This window comes from Balaenoptera acutorostrata, chromosome 5 (assembly GCF_949987535.1).
Source record: "Balaenoptera acutorostrata chromosome 5, mBalAcu1.1, whole genome shotgun sequence".
NCBI classification, from domain to species: Eukaryota; Metazoa; Chordata; class Mammalia; order Artiodactyla; family Balaenopteridae; genus Balaenoptera; species Balaenoptera acutorostrata.
The window spans coordinates 76,195,766-76,221,793 of NC_080068.1; the positions used below are offsets into that span (position 1 = coordinate 76,195,766).

Genomic DNA, 26,028 nt, shown 5'->3' on the forward strand with positions numbered 1-26,028 from the left:
GTTGGGCAAGTAGATTCTGAAACTACCAACTTCATCTGTATTCAGAAGGATCAAGTTTCCATCGCTTCTAGGATTCTGGGGTGACTCGAGAATGTTAAAGAGGTGGAAAGCAAAAAAATGGCAGTGGAGGGTGTTCTATCAGTGATATATAATTACCTGCCTCACATGCTTTATTATGCTTCATTATCTTTATTATTATTTAACATATATTGTACGAAAAGTGCTACAGAGCAGCATTGCTCAATTTTTAATGTGCATAGGAAGCACCTGGGATCTTGTTAAAACAAAGGTTCCGACTCAGTAAGTCAGGAGCAAAATAGGAGAGTCTAACAAGCTCCCAGGCGATGCCAATTCTGCTGGTCCACAGATTGCACTTTGAGAGGCACTAAAGGATGCAAAATATGGATGAGAAATAGTCTCTAATTCTCACGGAGTTCACAGTCTCGTAGGAGGTACAGCCCGTAACTGTAAGAACTCAAATAAGCAGCAGCAAAGGGTGAGTCCTGAAAAGGATGCTGAACACCAGGCAGCCTTGAGGTTTTAGCAGAACACATGCAACATGGGCTGTTCTCAGGATCTCATGTCAAGCGCTTTAAGAAAGTAACGTAAAAGAAATGAGGACCCAGTCGGTAGGTCCCAAAAGAAATTAAATATGTTCTCCCTTTTCTGATCCCTTTCTTGCTAGTTTTCTTAGTGAAGTGGGAGAATGCTGACTTTGTTTACTACCAACATACTTCTGCTTTCTTGTTGCAGAGAGAGCAGTAAAGGAAGATGGACCCCAGACAATGCTAGCTTCCTCATGGTTTCCAAAACACAGCCTCCTAGACTAAGTAAGCATTTATCCCAGCAGAGCTGTCACCTTGCAGAGACAAAAACTGAGCCTGTTATCAAACACACTAGCCCACTCCTAAGTGAAGGTGCCCAGGTGTCAAGCTGAAAGGAAGACAAATGCAGCTTTGCCCCCCACATGCAGCTAAGAACTGCTTTGGAAAATTCTGTGGTGCGTGACACGTTGCTTTTCTGTACTGTCACATTTTAACAGGTTAACAGTATCAAAGCTAAACTTTCAAAACTCAGTTTTACAGGCTTGGGTATCTTTGCAATGAAATCACAAGATCACAGGGTTGAACTGCAATGTGGATCCCATCCTGTGAGTATGTTATCAGGGTTTCACTCTCAGAACATCGACTTCTAGGAAACACACGGTAGCCCGACCAACCTGCAGCCAAGCAGCGAACAAACAATCCTCTTGCTAAGGAGTCTGCTCCGAATTTCATCGAGATCCGACTATTTCTCAGAAAGAACATTCTGTCTCAGTGTTTTCACTCTCGTCTTTTGTCCCAAACCGATGATAGTGTGGTAACGGGATGCGCTCTGTAGAACGAAACACACGCGGTTTGGAAGAACATCAGGCTTTAGGCTTTAGTCAATGTCCCTAAGTTCAGGGTTCTTATCCATAAAACAAGGATTATAAAATCTACTAGTTACCTAACAGCATATTGTGAGAATTTAAGGAAGCAAATGTATGTGAGAGAACTGTAGAAAATACAAAATAATAATGTAATAGCATCATAGCTCATAAGCAATTGTCTTAATAAGTAGTAAAATAGTTGATTTCCATTATAAAAGTTGAAGGCCCAGATCCTTCTTTCCACTAGACTGGAACTGGAAGGGGGATAAAATTTAGCCAAACACTCTTTCCTGGGACTTCTACCCTTGAAGAATCAGTGCAAGGCTTTAAAAAATGGTGAGGTCCCATTAATTTAGAAGCAGTATTCTGATCTGATTGTTCCTGTCTTGAGAAATTTCCTTTAGTTCTTGTTTCCTTGCTCCACCCAAAACCATTGACTTCTTCCTATTTCAAGATGTCGTTCTCCAATCTTTCAGTTTGCCAATAAATTTCCTTTTTTGCCTAAGCTGACCAACGTTTGTTTCTTTGCAATCAAAAAAAACCTTAGCTAACTGATATACCAAGCCAGGATCTCAACCCAGGGCAGCCCAAAATCCAAAGCACACACACTAAACCAATAAATTATACTGTCTCTTAAAGAGTCACATTAAGTATTAAAATGTACAGTGCTTCTCTTATCCAACCTGCAGCTGTATTAATCTATGATCCACCCATTAGTTCATATGGTAATTTCTGCCTTCTAAAAACAAATGTGAAAATTATTTCTTATGTGATAATTCAGAAATTATCTTAAGTGCCATGGATTTAAGGGGAATCATTGAGTCATTTGAGAAATTGAACTGTAGAGCTGATAAGAACCTATGAGATCATTTTCACCTAACTTTGTATAAATAGAAGTATCATAATAATTTAATGAAAACAGCATCTGGCAGACTTAAACATTCTTCTTTCAATTGGTATAGAAGCCAACTACCTCACTGCTTAGATGCAATGTATTACAGACGAGTCTCACCACGTACAAACTGTAAACACAGACTACAAAGACAAAATTTATCTTTCTCAGCTTTGTTTCAAATTTAAGAAATATCCAGGCTCTGCTAAGTAAGCAAGCTTATTATTCCAGTGGCCCCTTGCGTAGCCTAAGCAATCATCCTGGACATCAAACAGCAGGAAGCTTTTGGAAAGAAAAGAGGAAAAAGGTTCAGCCACAGTTTAATTTCCTCTCTAATTCCAAAGGAATATATTCACTGAGCTCCTTGGGAAAGGAACTTTCTTCCACTCTGTCAACACTTTTTTGTTTGTACTAGATGAAAAAGAGACACAACAAATTGACATGGGCCCTTAGATTCACAATTTTCTGAAGAAGGGCTTGCAGGAATGGGTATGTGTTGCATGTCAGAGGAGTGGAGGGAACCAGAGGAGTGGAGGGAACCAGAGCAATGGGTTCCTGCATGTGTCTGGACCTGTTACCACTCACCCCAACGTATGGCCAGTTTTCCATGAAAGAGAAAAAATGCACGTCGACTGAAAAAAATGCACAACCCGCAAGTTGAGAATCATGTTTTATTCGGTGGACTTGCTGAGGACATGAGCCTGGAAAACAGCCTCTCAGCTGCTCTGAGGGACTGCTCCTAAGAAGTATGAGAGGAGCCAGGATATATACAGGAGTTTCTGCAACAAAAACCAGGTAGTCGGAACATCAGAAGATTACTGTTAAAGAAAACCAGACATCTCAAGTTAATGAATTTAGCGCTTTTCTATATATAGGAAGATGCAAGAGTCTGGCCTCACTGAAATCAATCCTTTGATATGATATATCTGGCCTTGATATCAAAGGCAAGTATCCTGTTTTTCTCCATCCTGAATCCCCTCAAGGTGCACAGTCGTGGGTGGCTACAGTGGCTGATGGCTTGATGACTGCAATATCCTTTGTTTACTGATATGGCAGGTGACATTTCCACATGCAAAACAAATAAATCACATTGGATTGTGTATTTAGGATAAATGATATTTTCAAAATTCCATGCAACATGCAAAAAGCACTCACATTAATTAAAAATCATTCTCCCCACTCCAGGGTTGAAAGATTCTTTCATTTGGCAGGTACTTTTTTTTAGCACTTTGAGGAACTATGTTCAGCAGGTATTGAGCTCAAATCAATACCTCACTTACTGTGAAGTTCCAAGCTGGAGGATCATCATATAAAACACAGTAAGGTCCTTCTAGTAATGCTGATAACCCAATCTTGTTGAATGTGCACAAGTGGAAACCACAGAACACTGAATTTCATCAAATGTAAGATGCTATCAGCATGCAGGTTTTATAAATTTAAGTTTTAGCAAAGTAAATAAAGACAAATTGGTCACATAATTAATGTGATGACTATTTTTGTTGAATATGTGACTGTTTGGAATCATATAAATATTATAAATGACATGGTCTAATGTAATAAATTCCATCCAATTAGAAGTTTTAAAAAACCGTATCCTAAAAAATTAGAAGAATGAAAAATACTGGCATAGAATCTCCTCAGAAATCTCAAATGGAATTATCTGATGGATCTGGAACACCATTAGAGAAATTTCTATTCACTTCTTTGAAGATCTTTAGAGAGAAGTTTAGATGTCTTGGTATAATGGAACAGGAGCCTTCTATGAAAACATTGAAAGAAGAAATATCAATAACGACATGGCCCAAGAATATCACCTTTACCCTAAGAGTTGCTACTTTTAATATTTTCATTTACAATTTATTTCAAAAGTTGGTCTAATATTTGTTACTGCATGAACAAACTTTCATCAAAATGGCCTTTCTACAGAATACATTTCTCTTCAGTTTGCAAAGATGATATTCTATTCTTAAGCAAGCAATTCTGGTTTTATATTTGTAGCACCATTAAATAGAACTGGAGAGGTAACTTTTTTTGTACGTTTTTGTTGTAAATTTTGCTACTTCAAACTTTTTTTGTGGCTGCCAAAGGGAAAAAAATAAGAAACAAAATCAATGTTTGTATTCAAACTTGGAAATATGATGAGAAGATACAGTGTGTGTATGTGTGCGTGTGTGTTGTTCTTTTGTTTGGCCTACTTTCTAGAATGTAAGCTTATGATACATATACTTACAGATAGCTCCTTCTCCTCCTATTACAGAGATTAACAATCCCTTTCTCTCAATAAACACAGAAGCTATCATTTATTGAGTAGTTATTATGTGCTCAGTGCCATACTAAGCTCTTTAGACTCATACAAGAACTCTATGGCAAAGTCATATTAAAACGGTGAAAACCTTTACAATATTCATTTAAGAAGTATTTATTGAGCAACTACTGTGAGACATTATTCTGGGCTTTGATGATATGAGAGTAAACAAAAAAACACAAAGCCACTGTTCTCATAAAAATAACAAAAATAGAGAGAAAAAGCATCCACAGATGAAAGAGTATCTTTAAAGTACGACAATTTGATTGAAAACAAATCAGCAGTTACAATGGAAGACAGAAAATTCTGAGAAAATGTATTCAAAAAATACATTCGAAAATCAATCTAGAATTGTATGTCCAACAAAATTATCATCCGATAATGAGGGCAAAACATGTAAATCATTAGATGAAAACAAACTGTTTCTTCTATTTAATAGATTCTAAATAAAAGCACTTAAAATATACTTCTAGAAGAGGACAAATTAGCCATAAAGGGAGGTCAGAAAAGCATACAAGAAGAGTGAACAAAGCAGATTCCACAAAATACCAATAACAATGGTGGTGGCCATATTATTATTTGTGTACAGATATGACCTAACCCACCTTAAAAATAATATCTACAAACATACATCAATATTTTATTATTATTATGTTATATATTATATATATATTATGTATATATTATTATGAGGAAATTTTCCTCTCAAAAATTAACCTGAATGTAGAACCATTTATATGAAGAGAAAATAAAGTCCCATTTTCTTTTAAGCATAATTATGAATAATGGCTTCTTCTAGGCTCTGCTGTTTTAATCAATTGCGATTTTTATTACCTTTTTTTAATGCTCAAATTGTCACAAATTAGCCAGTGAGAACTCTTTTAAAGCTAGCTTCTGAGTCCTGTCAACACCATATCAGAACATTTCAAAGCACACTTGCCTGCTGGCAACAAAAATTTCTAGCCTAATCTTGAAAACTCTCTTCCCCAAGGCATAGAATTAGCTCCTCCTAGAAGCATTGATATTTTTAGTTGAGTTTTACCATTTCTCTATGATATCCCTACTTGAAATTTTAACTCCTCACAAAACTGTAATTAAACCTCCTTACTTTTATAATGTGATGAACTAAATAATCTTTACCATTTTTATTAAAATTTATATAATCACTTGATTTTTTTAAACTCTGTCAATAAAAACTGTCTAAAAGACAGTGCTAACATTTTGAGTGATTTGCAATATTTTTATTCTGCTATGAGTTTATGTACTCAAACGCCATTTCAGCCCAATATTTCTAATTATTTCCAGGAAGTTTCATAATTTTTCTAATTTTTATAGAGCAGTGTATTTCTAAAGCTGTCATTGTCTTTAGTAAGTTGTAATTACTTTTCTTTTAATTATGAGACAAAAATTTTAAATCAACTACTTAACAAATGCCAAGATATATACTTTATCCACCCATACATGAGACAAAAAAACGAAAATCTTTAGTTGTTCATTATTTTAATTAAAATAAGAAAAGCACTATATCTGTAAACAATAAGGCAAATTAAAATTGGAAAAAATTTCAGTTTTCACATGGAGAGAAACAGATTCTGATGCATGCTGAAAGACATAATTCATCATGGAAGTTCAATATCTAAGACCTCACAGAAAAAGCATCTTCAGATCTCTTTGATGATACTTATGTGGGCAAATGGTACCCTCTTGTGCAAGACTGATTGAAACTGACACTTTCAACTTCATGCTCAAATTGGAAAAAGGTCCCGTAAGGATAGAGAAGCAATACTCAATTAAAGATGTCTGATTGTTAGAGAAAATGATACTGATTATCTTGCCTCTGAACCTCAAATTAATTATGCAAGATAATTCTCTACAATTTAAGACTGCCTCTATTATATGATTTATTAGAACTACCTTGAACCTCCTGGCCACTTAACATATGGCTTTTCAAAAGTAATTGAGAATATTCTATTGTATCTAGACGGGTGGGATGGGGGAAGGTGGGAGGGAGGTCCAAGAGGGAGGGGATATAGGTATACATATAGCTGATTCACTTCATTGTACAGCAGAAACCAACACAACATTGTAAAGCAATTTTACTCCAATAAAAAAAAAAAAGGTAATTGAGAAATGTGTTTCTTTTTCTAGCTGGAATTTATTTAAAAGTGTTGGACAATAACTTGAGATATATCATCTAGACACATTAATATTTATAATCTAGGTTTAGCTTTGCCAAAGCAAAGCTGCAATTAGAATCCAAGTTTTCACCAAATCATTCAGATTTTTACAGTTTAAAAACCAAAAGTAATTTTTGCTGAATCTGAAATGATAAATAATTTGTCCCAAACCATTGCCTTAAGGTCCTATAGTAATTACAATGGGAGAGCAAAGCGAAGAGATTGAATCTATATTAAAAGGTAGGCTTTCCTAAGGTTGTTTCTATGCTAGTATCATCAGTCAATACATAATTAAATGTTTTGATAGAGTACAAAATGTGATTTTTTTTTTCCTGAGACAAAACAGAAATACCAAATAGGTTGTGTTGCATGCACCAATTCCAATTATCTGATACTGAGTAACTCCAGGACCGTGTTGAGGATTCTGAGAAAGAATCTGTGGCTCAGAGTCCAATATTAGCCGGGAGTGGAGGACTGGATACATATTTTTGGCCATCTTGACTCCAAAAGAACTGAAAAGAATTCCTTAGGACATTACCTCTACCTTTCAAAATATTAACGAATATTCTTTTCTACTTTGAATTAAGACATCTAACACATTTTGATTTCTATAAATACCTTTGAAACTAAATTTTTATTATATCCAACTACATGTAATTTAATTTAATAGGAAAAAAAATTTCACTGAGTGCCTACCAAAAGCCCTTATGCCTGGAACTGGGAATAAAACAGTGGACAAAATAGACAAAATTTTGCCCTCTCTGGGCTCTCAAATTAGCAGGAAGGTAATAATTTTGATAATAATTGTCTAAATAGGCAAAAATCCTCAACAAAATATTAGCAAACCAAATCCAACAATATATAAAGAGGATCATACACCATGATCAAGTTGGATTCATTCCAGGGTCATAAGGATGATTTAACATACACAAATCAATCAGTGTGATACAACACATCAACACAAGGAAAGATAAAAACCACATAATCATCTCAGTAGATGCAGAAAAAGCATTTGACAAAATTCAACATCCATTCATTCTGTATACAAAACAGAAAAAAGACTCACAGACAGAAAACAAACTTATGATTACCAAAGGTGAAAGGGAAGGCGGAGAGACAAATTAGAGTACAGGATTAACAGATAAAAACTACTATACTTAAAATAGAGAAGCAACAATTCCCTATAGCACAGGGAATTATACCCAATATTTTGTAATTATCTAAAATAGACGATAATCTTCAAAAAACCCCCACGAATCACTGTGCTGTATACCTGAAACTAACACAATATTGTAATGCAACTATACTTCAATAAAAAATAAAAATAAAAAAATAACAATCTAAATGAATGGTTGTATCATGCTTTGCAATGTATTTTTAAACATTAACCTTCCTTGAATTCTTTGGAAAAGCCAATTCATTCATGATGTACTTTTTCAACACATTGTGAGATTTGGTTTGCTAATATTTTGTTCAGGAATTTTGCATCTATTTTCACAAGGAAGAATGACTTTTAATCATCCATTATCAATAAAATCCTTATTTGATTTTGGCATCATGATAATTTAGCCTCATTAAATTATTTGTAAGATGTCACTTGTTTTATTTTGTTCCATTTTCTGGAAGGATTATATGGTTTTGGAATTAATTGTTTCTTGATGATGTGTCATAAGTTGCCTTTTAATTGATCTAGATCTGTTGTTTGTTCAGTTTGGGTTTTCATTTTGGCTTTTTATATAGAAGGGGGATAGATTTTTAAACACTGATCTAGTTTCTTTAGAGGTTACAGGTCTACTATGATTTTCTTTTATTTCTACTTGATTCAGTATTGCTAAGTAATTTTCTGTGTGAAATTGTCCATTACATGTAAATTTTTTACATAAGATTGTACATTGTTCATGTATGTGCAATTTTATTTTGTATGTTAGATGTTTTTCTCTCCCTGTCCTTTTATAAATTTCACCAGGGTATATCAATTAACACTGAATTACCTTTTTTTTTAACAATTAAAATCAATTTGGCCAATTATTTTGGCTTCATACCAAAAGGCATAAAATTGCCAAGAAATGGTAAGCCTTTTCTTGGTAATCCATTCTTTTAATATTAAGCTTCTCAGTTATTAAAGTATATTTGTAATTATTCTATGTTCAGCACCCATGAAAAGCAGCCATTCTTTCATTTTGATGAAATAAATTTTCATCTCTTTTTCATTGCCAATAATAGATGATGTTTCCTTTCTAGAGCCTTTCTTCTTAAATCTTTATTCACAAGTCCTATATTTCTCTTTGATTCATTCCTTTGAACTCTTTCTAGGGTTTCTCTGTATCTTTTAAATTTTGAAACAGAGAACTTAATATTAAACTCTAGAACTACCTGACCAATGGTGTATAAAATTAAAAAATGATCTTAGGAACCCAAACACTCAATATGTTGTCTTCGTTAATACCGCTTTAGAAGCCTTGAATAAGGAGATTATGCAAAGTGGTAGAGCGGAGGCAAAGGCCTCCTGCACAGAGGAAATCTTGACCACAGACACACTTCCTCATCACCTCTTTTCTTAAGACCTCAGAGACTGTGCCCTCTGTTCTCTTGTGTGCTACCACGTACTTCTTCCAAATAGAGTTTTCCATGATCCTAAACAACTCAGAGCTTTCTCACAGTTTTTGCAGATTTCCTAGGGGTTTGCATTGCAAAAACAAGGAAACTGACTAAGATAACCTTAACTAATCATAAGGATTTTATATTTTCAATAAGTCACTGAGCAAAATGACACCAACACCTCTAAGACCTGGGAAGAAAACTATGCCTCTAACCCTTTGGCTCTCTCTCTTCATTCTCTCTTTGGTTCTGGAGAGAACATGAGATAAATATATTTTATCTCAGCAGGCATGAGATAAATATATTTTGTTTCTAGGACTGGTGATCCTGATATGGATGATAAAAGTTAATTATATCTTAATTACCCACTTATCTCTTTGCGGGGGCGGGGGCAATAGAGGAGACCACAGTTCTTTGCACACAGCAGTCTCTCAATAAACATCTGTTGAATGAATGAACTAATGACAAACAAGTTAAAGATGGCATTGGATCCTTGTAATCACAAGGTCCAGGTAAGTTTCCTCTACATTTTAAGAAATAGACTTTTATCCGTTTCTGTTTTTGCTTCTGCTTCATGAAAGTAAATTATAATGATCTTAGTCATCATTCTCAGAAAAGGGATGACAATTTACTTTTCTTTCAAGAATAATTAACTCAAAAAAATTAAAGTTCACAGAGGCAACCTAAGATATTAGGAAAGTAGCTGTTTTTTTTTTTTTTTAAGAAATTTACAAAACCATGGCAATACAAATCCTTTTTGGAATAAGGCAACATTATAAATCTATAAATTTAAATATTTTACTCATCCATTTTTAATTATAATAGGAAACAGAAAAAATATATTCAGTTAATAAAAGTATAATCTTTGTCTAGGTTAGGAGTACAATGAAAGGGTTATAGGTGGAAATAGAGATGAAAGCAACAGAGATCAAGAAGGTGGAGGCAGAGGGAAAATGGAGGAAAAAGAAAGATAGAAACATAGATAGAAAGCAGCAAGAATTGAAAGAGAGAAGTGTTCCCTCTTAAAAGCTTTTTAAACAATTACTGCTATAGGCTGTTAAAGTTGGGCTATGGTGTTCCCCCAATAGGATTAAACAGTGATGTCAAATTTTGAATTTTCCTAAAGAGTCAAAGGACAATAAGCTATGAGCTGGAAGTTTCCCATAATTTAAAGACTGCAATAAAAATTTAATATTCATTTGGGGAGAGAAATACATATTTCCTACTCTATCAGTTATAAACAAGTTTAGCTGCAAGTAAAGAAACCACGATTAAGAGTAGCTTAAACAGTTTCTTTTTTTCCTCACAGAACAAGAAGTTCAGGGCAAGGCAGTAGCTGGTGTTCACTGACTGCTCAATGACGTTATTGAGGATTCAGGAACTTTTTTCTCTTTGTTCCAGGGCCCTGGCCACAATAAAAGACCTTCCTCTCACCATTGTGGCCTCCAGGTCTCTAGATAGCTCCTGAACCAGCAGGCCTGATGTCAAGGAAAGAAGAGTGCGACTGGAGAAAAATAATAAAGAACAAGACCAAAGGGGCCTTCCCGCGTGCCTGTCCCTCCTTATCAGAGAAGCCATGGCAGCTGGGACACCTCGCTCAGCCCGCTTGTGCTTACATCTCATAGGCCAGTACCACGTTCCCTAGGGAGAAGGGCTTGTGTATGGGGATGGCGTGGTAAACCACCATGTTCACCACAGTCACATTTTTAAGAGTTCTATTTATTTTGCCTGGGGTCACACTTTAATGAAGAGGACAACAGCTATTTTTCCCTTGGCAGTCATATTCCAGTGATCTGGCAGCAAGCAGAAGAAAGATTTTCCTATACATGAAATTTTGTTCAGGGGTAAATATATTTAGTCTTGCTATTATACTCATTCATTCAAAGATACATTCCAATTTACATGAGGTGGATATCATAATCGAATGCAGAGCAGGCCCTTGAAATTCCAAAATGCAAGCACAACACATGAAAATTTTCCAATTCTGCCAGGTCCTTACAGTTTAAAATGTAAAACACTAAGCTGTTTGCTGCAAGCAAACTTGACTCTTCATAAATTTAATTTGTCATCTAAGTCTCACAACAGAAATATTTGCCCCTGTGTATACTCAGTGAATACAACTTAAGATGAATATCCTCATTTTCTCTTACGAAGACTCAGGAAAACACAGGTTTGTTAGGCAAATTATGCACTCTTTCCAGGCTCTCTGGACAATAAATATAATTCAAATTTAGAATCCCTGATGATTAGCATATATATACACACACACACATATATATATATATTTTTATATATATAAACTATATATATTAGCATATATATAAACTAGTATACATATGATGATTAGTATATATATTTGTATATATAAACTATATAAATAAGTATATATATACTAATACATATATGATGATTAGTATATATAAACTAGTCTTTATATATATAAACTAATATATTACTATATATAAAAATATATAATATATAATAAATATTAGTTTATATACAGTAAACTATATAAACTGATATATCTGATGATTTATATATATATATAAATAAATGAGTATACTAGTTTATAAGCTACATAAATAAGTATATATAGATATAAACTAGTATATATAAACTAGTATATATATTAGTATATATAGTTATATATATAAACTATCATAGATAAAGGCTTCTGGGAGATAAAGTTTCATAAATTCATAGCACAGTATAAACAGCATTTATCATGTATTTTAATAATTACATATAGAGAGTATATATATATATATATATAGCATTCATGTATTCTCAGGGGGTGTAAAATATTAGACTATAAGGATATCTACCAAATTTACCAAGCTATTAACAGTAGTGCTCTTTTCTGGGTGGTGGAATAAAGGTATTTTGTGTTTGGGGCACGTGCACGCATGCACACTGGCACTTTACTATGGCTATATGATTATTATTAACAAAATTCTTATTACGTTATATTAGAAATGTTTGCATGTCAGTCTCTCCCATTAGCTGTAATCTCTATAAGGATTCAAGGATCTTGTCACTTATTTCTATATCCATACTTTCCAGAATAGTACCTGGAAATTAGTAGGTGCTTGCTGTTCTCAGAATAAATTAATGGAAGAATGAGTTTGATTTGGGACTTTCTCATTCAGGTCAGTGTCCGTCCATTCGTTCAAGTACTCTAACCAGGATTGGATGATCCACGTTCCTGTGCTTGTGCTAATATGTTAGAGGTGCTTCCAACTAAAAACTGTCACTCGCCATCTGGTTCTACAAGCATGAAGTCACTAGCCACTGTAGTCGCTGACCTTCAACATACCCTGAAAGGAGTTCAACGTGAAGATCAGGAATGAGGCTCTCCGTGCTCTGGGAAAAACTGGCAGAACAGGCCATCAGATAGATGTTTTCAGGAGAAGATTTTATGAGCCCAATTTCTTGCATCTTCTCATACCTAGAAAAGCACTAAAATCATTAATGGAGACATCTGGCTCCTCATGACTAGCAGCAACCTTCTGCCAAAATGTGTGCTTGACTGCATGTATCCACCTTCACTAAAATCACGTATATACTGACCTTCCCCCCACCTCTTCGGAGCAGTTCCTCGGAGCTATCTGAATGGCTGTCTCTGGGCTATAGTCCTCATTTGACCCCAAAGAAAACTTAACTCACAACTCTCATGTTGTGCTTTTTTTTTTTTTTAAGTGCTAACATTTTTAAAAGAAAACAAATAATGAATCACTTAATATCCTTCAGATGCCCCTGAGAATAACATGACTTCACATTCCTAACATTGCCTTAGGTCCCATGATCATATAGAAGTTGATACCAAATGCTGACCTATCACTATTGAGAATCCCATCTAAAACTGCCTTCAAGTACTGCTGCCAGATGCCAATATTGACCTGGACCATTCATTATTTTATTTTCTTATTCAGAAAAAAAGCAGCATTTTTATCAACATTTCTTAAAATTACTTGGAAGTAAAAGAACTACTTTAAAACATAAAACGGTCAGGTCTAAGATTTGATTTGATTTACAAACTAATAAATTAGTCCGTTGTTCTTTCCTGGATGCTGGTAGAAGAGACAAAACTCCTGAGTCAGAGAAAACGGGTTTTGTTCCTCATGGCACAGCAAACAGCTGGAGCATCAGTATATTTACAATGGTTCTTCTTGCCCCCAGATCTCACAAGGAGATGGGGAGGGGGCCAGATGGATGCCATACATGCAGAGTATGCGCATCCCACCTGAGAAACGCTGAGATTGGGGAATCCACCACTTTTATAGAAAGGAGTGAACTAGCTTACTCTTTGTGTGGGTGTAGAAGGAGATATCACCTCATTTCTCAAGATTACCAACTGCATAAACAGCCCTGAAAAATGGCCCCAGTAAACAGCAGTTAGGGCCTTACAATCTTAGCACACTCAGCAAGACATAAAGGACAGCAAGTGGCCTACAAAAGACTATCTCTCCCACAAAACTATTATTATATAAGCACAAATAAATCATCGACCAAAATTTGCAAATTTTTATTTATTCTGCAGAGAACACAGAGCAAGCCTATTTCGATGTACTTCAATGCTTGGGTTCTGCTTGGCTTTTATCCCCACCTACTATGACTAGAGCAAAGAGTTGGTGAATGGAATACAAGAAATGAGGCTACAGCAGAAGTCAGGGTCAGAGGATGAAGGGTTTTATATACCATGATAAACACACTGGACTTATCCAAAGAAAACAGGAGCTATTTGAGGGTTCAAAGTGAGAGATTCGATTTGCATTTTATATAAATGGCATGGAACAGGCAAATATAGAGGCAGGAAGGCTAATTTGGAGGCAGTTGAATGATTGCGGCCTGACCCAAAAAGTAGGAGTTAGGATACAGATAAGAATAGACTTGAGAAATGTTTAAAAGGTAGAATTGTCTCAATTTAGAGTTTAATTGTATACAAGAGGTGAGGAAGAAGAATTTAAGAAAATTGTCTGTTTCTGCCTTGAGCAACCATGTCACGGTGGCACTCCTCCCTAATGTAGAAAGCACAGAGCATGCAGCAAATGAGGGAGTGAAAGCATTTTGTTCTTTTGATACTATAGGGAGTCTGAGATGTACTGGGACATCTGAGATGTTCGACAGAAGCTGGATATGCAGATCTGGTGCTTGGGAGATAAAGCTAGGCTTGTGCCATGGAACTAAATGGTAATTGAAGTCATGAAAGAGAACAAGATTATGTCGGAGTATATGAAGAACAAGAAGAAAAACAAAAAAAGGTTCAGCTGAGAACCCTTGAAGCACAACCACTCAAAGACAGTCAAAAGATTTAGAATTACAACCAGAAAGAAGAAAATCAAGAATGCAGGATACCATGGGAGCTAAAAGAATATTTCAAGAAAAGAGACATCATTGTCAAGTGCTATGGTGAACTCGAATAACTTCAGAACTTAAAGTGTTTATTCGACTGAATAAGGAGGTCTTGATTTACATTGATATGAGCAGTTTCATTAGAATCGGAGGAAGAAATCCTGTCAATAGAAAGAGAAGTTGAAGTGAGTTGAAAAAATGACAAATATGTGTGTACATAGGCAACTGTTTCAAGAAGTGTAAAGTATAAATGCAAACAGAGGAAACTTCCAGGGTTTGTTTTGTTTTTTAATGAAAGGAGAGATTTGAATATGCTTTAAATGAACATAGGAAAAAACCAATAGGTAAGGGCAGATTGAAGATGTGGGGATAATACAGGAGAGATAGTCCAAAGAGATGCTAAAGTAGAATTTTCAAAAAGATAAAATCAGGACTCTCATGCAAATATAAAATGAACATGTATCAAAGATGGCCTTCAACTCACTAAACAAAGAGGTAACTCATAAGATATTAAGACCAGCTTAAAGTGATTTGAATAGCTGATTTATTTATAAGTAATTTAATATGGAAATGTAAGGATAAGATTGCTCAGTAAGTGCAAAATGATTAATATCCTGCAAAGCAAAAAACTGAAGCCTTTGGAGTTATCTTTTTACAGAAGAGAAAATGTGGACAGACCTTATTTACATCACTATAGGGCAAAATGCATAAGTTAACTATGCATGTAACTTCACTAAGTCATAATAAATTGTGAGGTGAACAAAGTACATTCCCTTAGATAATCCTTGCATGGATCTGTAAAACAATGACCCCATTGATAATAAAAGGACATTCTGTTCACCTTTTGGTGTTATTTACAAGTTCTGAACAATTTTTCTCAAGAGAGAGTAGTTGCTAAGGAAGTAGGAAAGGAAGTTTATCTTTAAGGTCTTGGCAAGTACCAGAAACACTCAAAAAAAAAAAAAAGTGAGTTAATGAACAATCCATTTATGAAATTATGGACAGAATCAAGAAAGAGAAAGCAAAAATGGTGAAGGGACCCTGGGATCAGCAACAGTAGCTCCACTAGGTCTGATAACGGAGCAAATGGTTACCATGACCCTTTGAGACCTAAAGCTGTAGACACCAACTGTGGACTTTGATGGAGGAACACATCCAGTGGCAATCCCTCAGCCTGAGGAAGATAATAAAGGAAAGAATATCCCTCATCATTTTCCTGCTCTCCGATCTCTGGTGACTTCCATTGGCGAAATCCAACCTGATACCAGAGGGCAAAGGAGCCTTTATGTAGGTCCTATAGCTCACTCTCCTGGGACATAAAGCAATGACTGATTAATTGGTACTATACCAAAAGGATCCTCTTGATAGTTTCTAATATTCATGGATGTAGTGTCTCATCACATTCTGATTACAAATTAATACATTCTTTTATTGCTTCTCAGGAAAGGAAACAGATGGCAAATGGTTATGATTGGAATGAATCCATTTGTAAGCTATGATGTCCAAGATTATTTCAGGTCAATGTGAAATCAATAAACTTTGTATTCATATCTATATAATTTTTTCATAAATTAACCAAATTAGCAAAACTTTCTCAGTGTATCAAATGTTGTCATTAGTTCTGAGAAAAGGAAATATGGTAACTAGCAACATTCCATGACAGTAACATGGTCTGTTAATTAACAAATATTTGAAGAACTCTCATCTATTTATCAACTGAAAGGGGGAAGTAGTATATGCTATTGCTAATTGTTTTACTAGGAATATCAGCTGCATCTATGTTGCATCTATGTTGTATTCTTCAATACCTATGTCATAAATCAATTAGAAACCTAAAATGAAGAGTTCCTCAAATGTGGAAACATAAAGCATAAACTCTTAGTTTTGCTTTACAGATAAGGTCATAGAAAGATTAAGTGGTTTACAAAAGCTTTTATATAAATGCTAATAGCAGCATTATCCACAATAGCTAAAAAGAGGGAAAAGCTCAAATATCTACCAACTGCTAAATGGATGAATAAAATGTGGTATATCCACATAATGGAATATTATTTGGCAATAAAAAGGAATGAAGTACTGATACATGCTCTACCAGGGATGAACCTTGAAAACATTACATTAAGTGAAATTTATATGAAATGTCCAGAATAGGCAAATCTATAGAGACAGAAAGCAGCTTAGTGGTTGCCAGGTTTGGGGGCAGAGTGAATAAACAGTGACTGCTAATGGGTATTAGGTTTCTTTGGGGATAATGAAATGTTCTCAAGTTAGACTGTGACAATTGTATAATTCTGTGAATATACTATAAAGCACTGAATTGTATACTTTAAATGAGTGAATGGTATGAAATGTAAATGATGTTTTAATAAAGCTATTTTTAAAAAGTAAAAATTAAGTGTCTTGTTCAAAATTGCAGGAATAATTAGTGAAGTCAGAACTGTAATCCACACTTTCCCAACCAATACAATTCTTTTTTCTCACCTTGCTGTTGTCTTGTGCGTAACACAGTTACTTTTTACTCCCTTATTTTCTGAAAATCTTCACTGCTTTTTTGCCACTTTTGTATTTTTATTTAGTTCTCTTTCTTTCCTCCCATTTCTTAACTTCCTCAAAGAGCTCTCACACTATCCTTCCCAGCTGTTAAATGACCTACATTTTAATGATCACAACTCAGTTTTATTTCTTATGGCTGCACATCAGGGTGACTTCTGATAATATTAATCTAATTCTTCCACAAAAGAGACATTTGGGACTAAGCATATGAAACTTGATGGGCAAGACTTTCGAGAAGAAGATGACTTTAGCAGGATGTGAGCAGCAGGTGGGAAACCACTGAACAAAAGAATGATTCTGTTGCTGGAATCTTATTACATTCATAGAAATGAGAGACTTGCAAAGGTTGTTTAACTTGATACTATTACCCGGGAGATTGACTTACAGCTGGTGTGTGAGAAATGCCATTTTCCAGATGACTTCCTCTCCTGTTACGAAGTCTGGCTATGGCCCCTGCAAAGTGCTGGATCTGCTCCATGTTTGGGTGTTTGAGACACTTGTCTTTCCCCTCTGTGCTGACTTTTTCCACTCATCTTTTTTTAATTTTAAGTGTTCTACTGTAGGAAGATTAATTCTTCTCCACTGAGTTCCAGGTCTTTTTGAATATATGTGCAGCCATTGTGATAATTCCAACTGGGTCAGAGAGAAGGCATAAGGTAAATGGTAGTACACACTATTAAAGAAAGCCACAAGGTAATATATTGTCTTTCTCTGCAGTACATGACTGGATAGAGTCCTCAAATTTAAGAAATAAAAATGGACATTTCCTCGTCCATTATTGTCAATCTCTAGAAATGTCATTAAATGTGATTAACAGGTGATTTTTTCTTTTTTTCCAAATGAAAATGTCCAGTGTGAATCTTTCACTGGCTTAAATTGTGAATTACATTTTTCCCCCATTTTTAAAAACATTCTCTGGTGGCTTTAAGCAGCTTTTATTCACTTACTGTCCATGGTTATTCATTTTCCATTAATCCCAAATTATTTGGGGGAATCGCTCAACTTTCATGGGAAAAATATGTTAATATTGGTAAGTTCGTGTCTTTTAACCTAACACATAGCAGTAAATATATAGTACAACTTGTTATAAGTTGTGGAGGGAAGAGGAAAGAAAGGAGAAGACAGAAGATTGCTCTGGTTACAGACATAGTAGAAATAACACCCCAAAGTGAAGCCTTTGTGACACTGTCATATTTCACAAAGTTAAAAGGGAAGAAGTAGGAAGCAAACAATGTTAGTTGCCTACCCATCTTCTCCCTTCTTTCTTGCTAACAGAAGCCCACTGTGTTTGGGTTGACAGTGTGCCCAGCCCCAAGGACTGAATCATGGGTTAGTCTTGCCAATAATGACTTTAATGTCTCCTTTTGATTCCTTCTTATTTGGGATAATGGTATGCCATAATGATGCTTAGAACTTCAGCAGCCATCTTGCCACCATGATGCAATAAAGGAGGACAAAAATTAAATGTACTTAATAACAGAAAGGGTCAAAGAAATTGGGTCTTTGATGACATCACTGTACTGATGAACTAGATGTCCTGCCTCCTCCAGACTCTTTGTAATATGAGAAGAAAGATGTCTCAAATGATCGTTGGGTGTTTATTAATTGCAGACCTACGCATCCTAACTGAAACAGTATCAGAGCATTTTCATACCATCAAGAACATATATGATGCTCAAGATTATAAGAAAAGTTAAGCTTTTGATCAGGCTTAAATAATAGAAGCATTTCATCAAGCTCAACTGCCCTCTCCGAGTGGGTGAGGCAGTTTATTTTCTCAGATATGCCCTGCTGTTTGATGAGATGATCTTACTTTATAATCTTTTTTTTAATTTATACTTCTGGTTATCACTACACACAGCATAGAAGACATACCTAAGTACCTAAAAGGAGAGGGCACATTTCATATTTACAAACAAATCCTGGTTGCAGAGCAGAGCTGGAGCCTAGGAATGTGTAGCCATGCTAAATAATATGCATCCTATTCCCTTTGCCCATCTCCCACTCATACCTCATCCACACACTTTAATTCAATAATGAAAATAAATAGTATAAAAAAAGTGCCAACACATTAAACACAGTTTTTATACATCTGTCTTGATTTCCTGAGTAGGGAGTTTATAATAGAAATACAATGACTATGGCCTTCTATCATTTTTCTCTTAACACTTTGATCTGCAGAGTTCTTAGGAACAGAAAGATGGTCTATCAGAATCATTAACTGGATGATGTTAAGCTTATAGTCATGCAGCTAGTAGTTGCTGAGCACCTATAACGTATCAGGGTTTCTATTAAGTACTGAGGTGGAAGGCGTGATTACCACCATCAGTTTCTCACAGATGGGAATAAAACCTAGTTATGTACCCCCCAAATTGCATCCCATTGTGGTAGAGTGCTATAACAAAGATTTGGGGACAGAGAAAAGAGATGCAAGACTCAGATGGGGGTGGTTGGGAAGGCTTAGGATGGTAGAAACTCGCACTGAATCTTGAAGGACTAAGTGGAACTTTCTAGATGAGGAGAGAAGGATATTCACCAGCAGTTGGAACTGGATGTGCAAAGATAGCAAGGCAACAGAGAAGCAAGCAGCTAATTATGGCAGGCTCAGTGAGGGATCCATGTGAGGGAGAAGGAGCAGATGGGAAGGGAGGGAATTTTTGTCTATATGAAAGTTTAACACCAAAGGAGATAGGAAGACCTTGGGGGATTTTAGGCAAGGAAGTAAAAGATCATTCTGGCGGCTTAGGATAGAATGAATTAAAATGAAGACAGTCCGGAGGTAGAAAGAAAATAATTCCAACAAAAAATTACAACAGTGGCATTGGGTATAAATCAAGAAATTTCAAGAGAGAGTCTAAAGGATTTGGTTATCAATTGAATGTAAGGGTAACAGCTCCACGGAGGGTTTGAGGATAACTCACATATTCTGACAACCGACTGGGATGGACAGGTATGACATACTTTATGATATATAATAAAAATGAGTTTTGTGTTTAGGGGAAGAAGGAAGCAACAAATATACTTTTCACAGTGTTGAGTCTGAGGAGCTTATGGTTTATTCAAGTAAAACTGTCCAACAGATCAGAGGTTCCTAAGCTTCCAGATTTCACATACCAGCAAAATGTCCAAATAAACATGAGGGACCAATTTAAGACTGCCAATTTTTCATTTTGCTAAGTCAGGATACGTTTTTTAAAAAATCTATCCACTGACATCAATATTTCATTTTTATAAAAGGATATTTCAACACCAAAAACTGAGTGAATCTTAATATAAAAGGCAATTTATTAAATTACGTAAACTTGACTTCATTTTAAAACTGCGCTGAAAAGTCCTTCTTTTAAATTTATTTATTTGGCTGAGACAGGTCTTAGCTGCAGCACGCGGGATCTTCGTTGTGGCACACGGGCTTCTCTAGTTGCGGTGCACAGGCTTCTCTGGTTGCAGCGCACAGGCTTCTCTCTAGTTGTGGCACACAGGCTCCAGAGTGCGCAGGCTCAGTAGTTGTGGCGCGCGGGCTTAGTTGCCTTGTGGCATGTGGGATCTTAGTTTCCTGACCAGGGATAGAACCGCATCCCCTGCACTGATGGAAGGTGGATTCTTAACCACTGGACCACCAGGGAAGTCCCAAAATGTCCTTATTTTTTTTCAGTTCCTCTTTTACCAACATAATCCTCATCACTGACTTACAAGAGACCACAAATTGGCACTAAAACCACTGAAATAGTTTGTACATATAGAGATTTGGGGTCCAATAGAGCAGCGTTAGTTGAAGATCTAGAATCATAAGCATATTATTTGAAATTGACAAAATAGATAATCATAAGTACTATTTATTCATCATCTTCTATGAGTCAAGCACTAACGTAAGGGCTTTACATAATTTCTCATTTCAAAATCTCAACAATTCTGAAAGGTAAGAGAGGGTAGTTCATTTTTACAGATGAAGAAATTGAGACTGAAGATATTAAGTTGCCCAAGATGACAAAGCAGAAAGTGGCAGAGCTAATAGCCAAGATTTCTCTAACTTGAAGTTCTCTATTTTTAAGTGTGATGTCAAATTGCTACCCTGGAAAGAATATATAGAATGAGACAGGGCATCAAGGATGGAATTCTAAGGAATACTGACACTTAAGATGATGCTCCAAAAGAAAAGAGCCTAGAAAAGGAAAATAAATAGGGTCATGTGAAACAAAGGAGAGGAGAATTTACAAAAGAAATGTGTTGTCAAAAATTCCAAATATCATGGAGAAGGTAAATATAAATTAAATATGCATAAAAATCTATATTTATACAAATTGAAGTGAAAAAATTATACACTGCATTTTCTTTTAATAAAGTCTGTTAGTAATACTCATCAGTCCTGCTGACCCTTTCACGTGCTCAGCAGTCACTCAGTTACTAGAATTAGGAACTTACTCTACAACCATGTATCTAACCCCTTTTGCAAGTCGGAAACCAACCTGGACATCTTTTTGGTACTGGTCCATTGTAAGGGTCTTAATCTGGATTACCTGAGCAGTTGGATTAGCTAACATTTGAACTCCTGACCCTGGTACTTAAATAAATCTTTCAGGATCAAATCAAACCACATTCAAATTTATATAATGTCTCTTATGCAGGATAAGTTCCTCTAACTAGAAAGTTTTTTAAAGTGTAATTTGTAATTTAGGAACTATGGATGTAGAGTAATGTTTGCTACAATCTTATAGCCTGTTCTAAAATTTCGATTATAAAAGCTGCTTCTAACAGGCACAAAGATTTGAAATGCAATTACAATATGCTATCACCAGGAGGCACTGATACATTGGTACCAGGGTTTGAACAATTAAGCCAATACATTGTATAAGTTTAAGACAATCACTTTTATCAGGTCCTAACAGAGATTTCCAATCATGAATCCTTTACCCCTTATATGCCTGTCATAAATTATTGCCTCTCAGGTCCAAATTCTTTCTATTTCCCTGCTCTGTGAAAATGGGCCCTTTAAATATTTTCCACTGTCAAATGTACCATGTCACACTTTGTCAGTAGAGATTGCTGGAGGGACATTACGGGGTAAAGGGTGTTGCCTCCTGCTTCTCATGTGCTCACTTCTGCACAGACTTCTGCAGCACATGCCTAGTGCCCAGGTCCTACAGCTCAGGCAGCTTCCAGCACCAGGTTCCTACGGTATGCCCAGCTTCTCCAGAGCCACGTTCCTGCAGAGTGGTCAGGAGAAGAGTGACACCACCTTTGGGCAGTTTTGTAGCATTGCTTCAGGTGAGATACTTCCTCACGAACAACTTTCCCTGGAGCGCTAGAGAAAGGCAGCTTCCTGAGAGCAGATTTCCAGCAAACTCCCCCAGGGTAGCATCACAGTGACTTTTCTGACATCCAGTGAGGACTGTGCCTTCTGCAGTAGGTTCCAGATCTCAATCCTGGAGTGTGGAGGGGGGGGGGGGGGGGATGAGCGGGAGCTCTTCCTTGGGTGATCTTCTCAGCCCTATGGATAAGGACTGCTCCTTATACCCGTTATACTGTATTCTTTAGAGTTCTCTTTACTTCTCACCAGTGAAAGAAGCATTGCTCCAATCTCTTATTAGAGTTAGTGATTCTTTATATTAAATTTTCCCTGTTCAAGTTACTTCATGATTTTTCTCTCCTGATAAGATGCATACTGATAAAATCCAGTTACACTTACCTTTATTAAAATAACCAAAGAAATTAAAATAATAGTAACTCTATAAATTTCAAAGATGATAATTTAACATCACAACTTTTAAAGAAATAAATAATTCAAATAGTACCTTTCCCATGAAATATTAACTTTGCCAGTTCACCATGTTTCCCAAGAGGAAGTCAAACATCTCTTCTGGTGGGCTTTCCTTAACCTTAAATTTCCTCAATATTAAAGGAGGAAAGAGGAAGACAACTGAAAGAATCTTATTGAGAACCTATCACAGCCTAGAGGTCTATACATCTCATCTGTCTCAATCCCACAATGACCCAAAGAGTAAGTGTTATTATTTCAATTTTAGTCAAGGAACTAAGACCAAGAGAGGTTAAATAACTCACCAAAGATCATGCACCTAGTAAATGGCAGAGAGGATTCAAAGGCAGATGTGGCTGATTCCAAACTCCTTACTCTTCCCCACATATGATTTTTTGTGTAACTGGCTCTCTTCTCTCTGACTCAGATACAGAAGGTGGCTCACTGGGACTGAACTGTTAATTTATGTTTTAATCCTCCTTGCTCTCAGAACAGATGCTTCTTCTCTCTGCATGCTTCATAAGAAAAAGAAAGAAGCAACTACCTAGAAAGCAGGCAGAAAAAAAAAAAAAAAAAAAGAAAAGCTTTCATGTGCATTTTCCCTCAGTCAAAAAGAAATATTTCTAATAATATAACAGGAGTGAAATTATACCCTCCTTTTTCTTATTCCAATCAAAAGAGGCTATTTAGGTGGCAATCATATAATTAAACTTTAGCAACTTTAGCCCTAGAAATATTGGTTTATATTATATTAAATTTAGCATATTTTTCAAGTGCTGAAAGAAAAAAACCTATCAGCCCTAAATTCTATACTTCACAAAAATATCCCTCAGGTATGAAGAGAAAAAAAAAGACGTTCTCAGATGAAGGAAAACTAAGAGAATCTGTTCCCAGTAGACTTACCTTTAAAGAATGCCTTAAAGAAATCCTTCAAACAGAAAGAAAATGACTTCAGAAAGGTAGAAATAACAATGCAGTAGGTTAAAAAAAAAAAAAAAAAGCAGGGAGGGGGTAAATATAATAGACTATCCTTCTTCTCATGGGTTTTTAATCATGTCTGGTGGTTGAAGCAGCAACTATAACACCACCCCAGGGGGTGCTTGATGTGTGTAAAGGAAATAAATTTTTAAATGGGGAGAGTTAAGGGACTTAAATGGAAATAAGGTTCCTATACTCCACTTGAAGTAGTAAAGTATTTTTTCAGGAGATTGTTATTGCAGTTACACATGTTCATTGTAATACCTAAAGCAACCACTAAGAAAACAGTACATCTAAAAAACTGTTCAAGGAAGACAAAGGAAGACCTTTGTATCACGTGTTAATGTCTGCTAGGAGAACAGACTTCAGAAGAGGCAACCAGCACTCAAGTGGACAGCATGACTGTCCACTTATTTATTTATATAAAGAAGCTTATATATTTAGCTTCTCTGGCAATTGAATAGTATAGCTATGAACTAGAATGGCCATGGTGGAAGAAATGGACCTTCACATGGGCCTGGAATCCTTCTCACCAATGCTAGTCTAGCTACTGCCACTGCTGAACGTCTAACTTGCCAGCAGCAGAGAACTACAGTGTGCCCCCAATATGGAACCATCTTTCAGTGAGACAGACCAGACTCTTACACTCTGGAAAGGGCAAATGTTCCATGCTACCCATGCTTGACCCTGTGTTCCAGACAGGGCTTTGCCTGTCCTTTCCTGGCCACACTTCCCATCCAGCATCACCAAGGACTCACTCTGGATAGCCACGTGACTTTCGTTCCCAGTCGTTACTGTAAATGGGAAAGTATAGCAAGCATGACCTGATAAAGACAGAGTGACCAAGAGGCTCACAACTCACAAATTAAGGATGGGGCCTGGGTCACCCCCACCAGGCAAACCACACGTTGGCAGAAATGCTCATCAATGGGCAGAGGAATTTAGAATTGGTAGTGGAGGCAGGAGGTAATGAATATTACACATGGCCTCAGGACAAACTGCAGCAGCAGCAGCAGCTGGATTTTATCCCAGTAACCCTCTTGTAAGGTTTTCCAATCAGAATTCTCAAGAGGCTGTGCCTGAATGTAAGTGTATCTGAGTTTGAAGGGTAAACGGTAAAGGATGTTGTTGGTACCCACCCACGTCATGTAAACAGGGGCGTCCCCCTTTTCCCCAGCTACTGTGAGCATTGGTTGATAAAGCTCACAGCTACTCCCATTTCTAGTGACTTGCCCTCACACAAACAGGAGGAGCCTCACCTGGGAGGCTATGACCCCCACCCCTCCCAAGGGAAGACCACTGCCCTGACTGACTCCCATCAGGACGAAATGACTTGGTTGTACAATTTGTCCTCCACGGTTTCCTGTGGAATCAGATCCATATTCTGGCTCAGTTTTTGTTTTTTGTTTTTCCTGTCCTATCCTATTTTCCTCAATCTCCTTCACCTGAAAGTGCTTTCCTAAAAAAACAAACAAACAAAAGCCACTGCAACAAGAATTCCTATCCCATACTCTCCTTGTAGAAACTCCAGCTAAGACACTTGTGAATCTTATAAAACTGTGCTCTGCTAGACATGCCTTGTAAAACTTGATAGATTCCATCGAATCTGAAACTTGAAACCAAATGATTAAATTTAAATCTGTAGATAACACAAACTCTGTATGCATTTCATATTACTTGAGTTAGGAAACTAGAGTTTATGATAAATATAATAAAATATTGTTAATTCAAAAGAGGCAACAAGCTTTCTATTTCTGCTTTGATGATGTCTTTCCAAAATCTTCATTACTCTAAAGGCAGGAAGCATGCAATCACAGAGAGCCTATCTTTCACATTAGTTGTTTTGTATGGTCCAAGAAAACTGAAACAGAGGCCACCTACAACAAGAAGAAATGACTTTTGAAATAATTTTCACTCTGCCATAAAAAAGAAAACTGAAACAGAGGCCACCTACAACAAGAAGAAATGACTTTTGAAATAGTTTTCACTCTGCCATAAAATTTATTCTGC

At 36.1% G+C, this 26,028-nt stretch overlaps 1 protein-coding gene across 7 annotated transcripts in view; it reads right to left on the reverse strand.

The window, feature by feature from the left end:
* Positions 1-26,028, reverse strand: part of GRXCR1 (glutaredoxin and cysteine rich domain containing 1) — a 336,269-nt gene that overhangs the window by 231,870 nt on the left and 78,371 nt on the right. For 3 of the 7 annotated variants that reach the window (XR_009008475.1, XR_009008468.1, XR_009008469.1), the window contains one exon: positions 1,220-1,374. The exons of 2 other annotated variants lie outside the window; for them this stretch is intronic. The gene's annotated coding sequence lies outside the window, so the exon portion shown is untranslated. Of the gene's footprint in view, positions 1-1,219; positions 1,375-12,738; positions 12,832-23,345; positions 23,585-26,028 lie in introns of those variants that run through there. 2 more of the 7 variants (XR_009008470.1, XR_009008473.1) reach the window with 2 other exon arrangements.